Below are 6,985 nucleotides of genomic sequence, written 5' to 3'. Positions count from 1 at the left end.
AATCCCTCTCTTTCCGTACCTTGACCTACACCTAATTTACCAACGTTACCAACCACAATGTATCAAATAACAATGGATACCATTATTCCAAGAGTAGGGCCTTTGCTTTCTAGTGATTCTCTATTGCCAATTACTGTGGTAGATAAAATATCGGATCGGAAAGGGTGGACAAGGAATGAGAATCTGACCGCGGATCCACTTGGGATACGAAAAGGATACGAAAATGGGGGAAAATCCGGATTAAATCCCTTAACTTAGTTCTATTTACTTTGTTTGGTGAAACAGGGTAGACAAAATTGTATTGTCCAAAGCTTAATTATTTTATTTTAATTAAGTTTAAGTCTGACGGGAATAATATTCCACGACTAGTAATTCATTGATTTTTAAGCCGATCCATTTACTATCTATTATTTGATTTACTATTCCTTTATATTGGAATGAGTCAAGAGTCAAATGTTTTGGCAATTCCTCGCGGGGAGATGAATCCACATAATTTTGAATCAGAGCTCTGGATCTTTGTTCATCTCTCGTAGTAATAATATCTCGGGGTTTACACCGATAACTTGGGATATCTACTATACGACCATTAACTAAAATATGTCTATGGTTAACTAGTTGTCTAGCTCCAGGAATGGTCGAAGCCATACCCAATCGAAAAAGGATGTTATCCAAACGCATTTCAAGTAGTTGTAGTAAAACTTGACCTGTTGACCCTTTGGCTTTCCCAGCGATACGAACATATCTAAGCAATTGCCGCTCTGTCAGACCATAATGAAAACGCAATTTTTGTTTTTCTTCTAGACGAATACGATATTGAGATCTTTTCCCGGAACGCGGTTGGTTTCTAAGATCACTTCCGGATCTAGGTCTTTTACTAGTGAGTCCCGGTAAAGCCCCCAGACGGCGTATTTTTTTGAAACGAGGCCCTCGGTAACGAGACATAAAGACTCCTTATTTTATTGAAATTGGATTTCACAGAATAAAAAAATTAAGACTGAACTAAACGATAAACGAAGCTAAACTCGCTGAAATACTATAAAGAAGAATGAGATGAATTGTCTCAATAACCAGATTATTTTATATAGTTATATATAGGAAGTTAAGTATCCCTTTCTTGTTCTGTAGAGATCTAACAGCTTCAATCCATTTTTTATTCTTTTTTATTCATAGTTGGGAGTTCCCGTAACATACTATGTTGACCCGACATTTGGAGAAAATTGAAAAGTCTTTTCAATTTCTCTTGATCTCAAGGAGACATTATCAATATCAATATCAATCATGGAAAAAATCGAATAAATGGAAAAGCCGGCTATCGGAATCGAACCGATGACCATCGCATTACAAATGCGATGCTCTAACCCCTGAGCTAAGCGGGCTCACATAACAGAAATAGTGCATAGGATTTCGGGAAACTACTGGGACTTAGCTATTAGTAATTAGCTATTTATTTATTTTTTTATTTTATTTATCTATTTATTTATCTATTATTAATATCTATTATTAATAATTAATATAATTATAATAAATAAATAAAGAGTAGTTTGTTTTTATTATTATTATAATTATTATTAATTATTATTATTATATATAATATATATATATATAAATACAATTATATAAATACAAATACAATTATATAAATACAATATCAATATTATATTAATAATACAATATTAATATTAAATAGAATATAATATTAATTATGACAACATTAATATTAATAATGTAATTATTAATATTAATGTTGTTATGTAATAATAAATAATAATATAATATTAATATATTATATTATTAATATTAATTAGATTATATTATGATTATGTAATATTAGTAATATTAATTACTTAATCTTAATAAAATAAACTAAAAAATAAAAATTAGCTTAGTTATATATTCTATATATAGTTATAGAAATTTAGAAATTCTATTTATTTACACTATAGGAATTCCTATAGTATAGGAGATCCTTCCTAAGGAAAGGATAAGATAAAGGAAAGGATAAGATAAAGATAAGGCTGCAGTCCAGAGCATAATGAGACATTCCTCTGGTTTCATTCGGAAAGGGAGGGGATAAGACGATAAAAAAAGAATGAATATCGACCGTTCCAGTATTCCAAATAGCGCTAAAAAAATAAGGGGTGTAAAGACATATATATATATGTGACGTGGGATATATCCATCCATATTGAATTGCGGATACATCAATGATAGAATCATTTCTGATTGGATCATATCAAATATGGGCCCGCCACTCCGATAGGGATGAAAGAAGCTGGTCAAGAAATATAATAGGGACACACCTCTTTGATATAGGAATAAGGGCCTGTATCTAATGAATTCAACGGCTCCAAGATAAATGAAAGAAAAGAAGGGGGGGTCACAATGTGATTTCTTTCTCATAAGGAAGAGGGAGGGGGATATGGCGAAATTGGTAGACGCTACGGACTTGATTGGATTGAGCCTTGGTATGGAAACCTACTAAGTGGTAACTTCCAAATTCAGAGAAACCCTGGAATTAAAAATGGGCAATCCTGAGCCAAATCCTGTTTTCAGAAAAAAAAAAGGATAGGTGCAGAGACTCAACGGAAGCTGTTCTAACGAATGGGGTTGACTTTACTACATTGGTAGAAGAATCCTTCTATCGAAACTCCAGAGTGGGATGACCCTAGATATGTACGTATACGTACTGAAATATCAAAGATTAATCACGACCCGAATCCATATTTTTTTTTTCTAAAAATTTCAGAATAATAATTTCAGAAGCAGAAGGAAGAATCGAATAGTCAGTGATCAAATCGACTATCACACCAGAGTCTGATAGATCTTTTTAAGGATGTCTGATAGATCTTTTTAAGGATTGATTAATCGAGTGAGACGAGAATAAAGATAGAGTCCCATTCTACATGTCAATACTGACAACAATGAAATTTATAGTAAGAGGAAAATCCGTCGACTTTAGAAATCGTGAGGGTTCAAGTCCCTCTATCCCCAATAAAAGGCCTATTTGACTCCCTAAGCATTTATCCTCTTTTTTTTTTATCAGTGGTTCAAAATTAGATATGTTTTTCACTTACTCTACTCTTTCACAAATGGATCCGGCCAGAAATCTTTCTCTCTTCTCACTGTGATAGATATGATATACGTACAAATGCCCATCCATATATGGATGGGCAAAGAATCTCCATTACGGAACCTTTCACAGTTCATATCATTACTCTTACACTTACATTTACAAAGTCTCCTTTTTGAAGATCCAACAAATTACCGACTTTATTTAGGTAAGTTAATGCTTTTTGAGTCCCTTTCATTGACATAGGCCCAAGCTTTCTTTTTCTTTTAGTAGGATCATGCATCGAGAATGGTCGGGATAGCTCAGCTGGTAGAGCAGAGGACTGAAAATCCTCGTGTCACCAGTTCAAATCTGGTTCCTGGCACGTGGTTAATGTATCGAATAGATAAGATACTCATACAAATAAATCAATAGAGTCAGAACCCATATTAATATTATTTAATATTATATGCGTTAATAGTCCAGAGCATAATACATATTTATCCATCTACATCTAGATGTATAGATAGACGCCTCCGTCTTGTAGATGGGTAAAAAACGAGTAGATGGGTAAAGATATGAGTAAAGAAAATAATTGGATTCCGTTCCCTCCTCTTTTTTGTTTGTTTGTTCATACTGTATCTCTTCCCGCACAAAAAGAATGTTAATACTTCATACATATCCGAAGTCGAAGTTAGTTGGTCGAAAACCCTAAAAGACTAGTCTGGAGGAGTTGAAGGATAGGAAAAGGCAGGGTTCATTTCAGAGACAGTCCAAAAAATCCGATCCTTTTTTATTTTATTTAATTTCTGAATTTTTCTTTTTTTATTTCAGAATTTACGATTTTATTTCATATTCTATTTCTTCACTTTCCCATTTATTCACTCCCTTCTATGCAGCTTTCCGTGGCCCCATCTAAGCGATGCGCGCGGTACAAAGTTCATGGTGCAGAACTCTTTTGATTCATCCTACAGGCTCTGCTCATCTGAAATGGGACTCTTCAAAATTTGAGAATCTAAATGAAGCTTCTTTAGCAGCCCATCCATAGTACGAATGAAAGGCCAGTTACTCCGTTTCATCTAGAACAGAACGTAAAAAGATTCCTTGAATATCTGGAGTCGTATAAGTGAAGATTAGTTTCTTATCATTCATCTTATCATTCAATGAGCATCTTGTATTTCATAGAAATTGGGGGTAATATAATCCTTACGTAAAGGCCAGCCTAGCCAACTTTCGGGCATCAAGATACGTTTCAGGCGTGGATGATTCTCATAAGCGATTCCCAACATATCATAGGATTCCCGCTCTTGAAAGTCTGCGCTTTTCCAAATCCAGAAAACAGACGGGATTCTAGGATTCGTCCTTGGGGCAAATACTTTTATGCATACCTCTTCGGGTTGATCCACACCATACTGTATTCTCGTAAGATGATACACGCTAGCTAACAATCCGCCTGGTGCTACATCATAGGCACACTGGGAACGTAGATAATTGTAACCATATACATATGAAATGACAGCAATGGAGTACCAATCCTCGGGTTTTATTTGTAAAGTCTCTATTCCTTGGTAATCGAAGCCCAAAGATCTATGAACTAGCTCATGCTTGACTAGCCAAGCGGATAAACGACCCTGCATCTTCTTGATCTCTCCCACATTTGTATGAGTATTTCAAATTGCCGATGAAATTTATGAAGATTGACCCACTGCTTGTTATCCTGGACAACACAAAAGCATCCTGCCTTTCCTAATTCAATAATTCGTGGGAAGACACTGAACTTTTGTATTTGAAAAATGCTTCAGAAGGTATCTCTGAAGTAGATGGGGACTGGTAGAGTAATCCTTGATCATAATTTCCAGTATGAGTACTTCGCTCAACATGAAACTTGTGATTGGTAGTAAAATATCGATTTTCCTGTTGAGACCCAATTCTATCTTCATAGATTTCTCGAGAGACTTTCTTACGAAGTTTCGTTATAGCATCCATAATTGCCTCTGGTTTGGGTGGGCAGCCCGGCAAATAGACATCCACAGGAATTAGCTTATCGACTCCCCGAACGGTACTATAAGAATCGGTACTAAACATCCCCCCTGTAATGGTACAAGCTCCCATAGCAATGACATATTTCGGTTCAGGCATTTGCTCATATAATCTCACTAAAGAAGGAGCCATTTTCATTGTTACCGTGCCGGCTGTTAAAATTAGGTCCGCCTGCCTAGGACTTGATCTTGGTACCAGCCCATAACGATCAAAGTCGAATCGAGATCCTATTAATGAAGCAAACTCAATGAAGCAACAACTGGTACCGTAGAGAAGTGGCCATAAACTGGAGAGTCTTGACCAATTCGAGAGGTCATTCGGTGTAGTTGAAATAACTGAATTTTGGGCTGTTCGGTCAAGTAACGGAAATTCAATAGAATTCATAACTGTCTCAATGTAACCTTTTCCTTCTTTTTTATTGTCTGAGGATTCAGGGGTTAAGACCATTCCAATGCTCCTTTTCGCCATGCATAAACTGAACCAACAATTAGGATAAGCACGAAAATGAAAGCTTCTATAAATACGGATAGACCCAATACATCGAAACTCATTGCCCATGGATAAAGAAAGACCGTTTCAACATCAAAAACAACAAAAACTAGAGCAAACATGTAATAGCGGATTCGGAATTGTAACCAAGCATCCCCCATTGGTTCTATACCCGATTCATAACTGGAGAGCTTCTCCGGTCCTTCACTAATCGGGGCTAAAACTCCGGAAATAAAAAATGCCAAAATAGGAATAACACTTGATATTATCAGAAATGCCCAAAAAATATCATATTCGTGAAGCAGAAACATAGATGCACTCCTATTAATGTGGAATATACCGAATTAGTCAATTCGAATTTTAATTGTCAATTTATTCATAACTATTTAGTCGAAACACCAATTAGGGTGGAACCACGTAGTTTCATTTGTTTGCTATGAATCATGTCTCGTTTCAAGATTCATCCAACGGAATCCCACTTACATTTACTTCGATTCCATTCAGGATGTAGACATATTATGTTTTTATACAAAAAAACTCTCTCACTTTGTTTTGTTTCGGATTTTCTTAAAATAAAAAAGTAATTAAAGACTATTTGAAATAATATGAAAATAATATGAATATTATTTCTATTCATAAAATCATAAAAAAAAAATATTAAATATAAATATATAACATAACAATGTTATATTAATATATTAATTAATATTTAAATTAACAGAAAATTCAAAATATGAAATTGAATTAATATTTAATATAATATAAATATATATTATATCAAATTTCTAATATAATTTGAATAATAATAGAATAAAAATTCTAATAAATAATAAGCCTGGCTTGGGTAAATTTTTCTCTCTCTTTTTTTTTTTCTTTTATAATATCACAACACAAATAGTCAGATGTAGTAGAATGCCTAGGGATTTCTATCTTAGGATTTATGGTATATTCCACTTGGTTTGTGTTGATGTATTCTTTTCATTAGGGTCTGGTTAGAGGATCGTCATTCTGTCTATTGATTCGATACAGATACGGAAATAGAATGCATCGGCCAATTAGATTCTCTCCCTTTGTCCCAAATTTATACTTAATTGATTTGATTCAATCTGTTAAATTGTGAGAAATCCTTCCATATTTCCATATAAACTTCCATATTTCCATATAAATAGATATATAACAACTCATGGATTCCTATACCAAATTATAGACTTTTGACTTGTACTCCCTACCCCCGATGGTCCCCCTAGAGAGAATAAAGAATCGAGTTATTTAATTAGACTTAGAATAGAAGTCTTGAAGAAGTCATTCCATTTCGGACCAATTTCTAGGACTCAAAATCGCGATTTGAAATGATTTGAAATACTTGTTAATAACATCTGATAAGACTACCCAAGGGGTTAGGTTTCG

The 6,985-nt window shown here is 34.2% G+C and overlaps 3 non-coding genes across 3 annotated transcripts in view; 2 read left to right on the top strand and 1 right to left on the bottom strand.

Moving 5' to 3' along the window:
• Nucleotides 1-16, top strand: part of TRNAS-GGA (transfer RNA serine (anticodon GGA)) — an 87-nt gene extending 71 nt beyond the window's left edge. The window contains exon 1 of the tRNA in view: nucleotides 1-16. This exon is cut by the window's left edge and continues 71 nt beyond it. This is a non-coding gene — a tRNA (tRNA-Ser).
• Nucleotides 17-1,303: 1,287 nt separating this feature from the next.
• Nucleotides 1,304-1,376, bottom strand: TRNAT-UGU (transfer RNA threonine (anticodon UGU)). The gene has a single exon. It is a non-coding gene; the product is annotated as a tRNA-Thr (tRNA).
• Nucleotides 1,377-3,361: 1,985 nt separating this feature from the next.
• On the top strand, nucleotides 3,362-3,434 carry TRNAF-GAA (transfer RNA phenylalanine (anticodon GAA)). The gene has a single exon. It is a non-coding gene; the product is annotated as a tRNA-Phe (tRNA).
• Nucleotides 3,435-6,985: the final 3,551 nt, after the last annotated feature.

Source organism: Aristolochia californica, unplaced genomic scaffold (genome assembly GCF_029961685.1).
Source record: "Aristolochia californica isolate CCGP_79_NKW_82.1479 unplaced genomic scaffold, dmAriCali1.0.hap1 SCAF_195, whole genome shotgun sequence".
Taxonomy (NCBI): Eukaryota; Viridiplantae; Streptophyta; class Magnoliopsida; order Piperales; family Aristolochiaceae; genus Aristolochia; species Aristolochia californica.
Note: the sequence above shows the minus strand (reverse complement) of the source record. Positions and strands in the feature narration are given on the sequence as shown.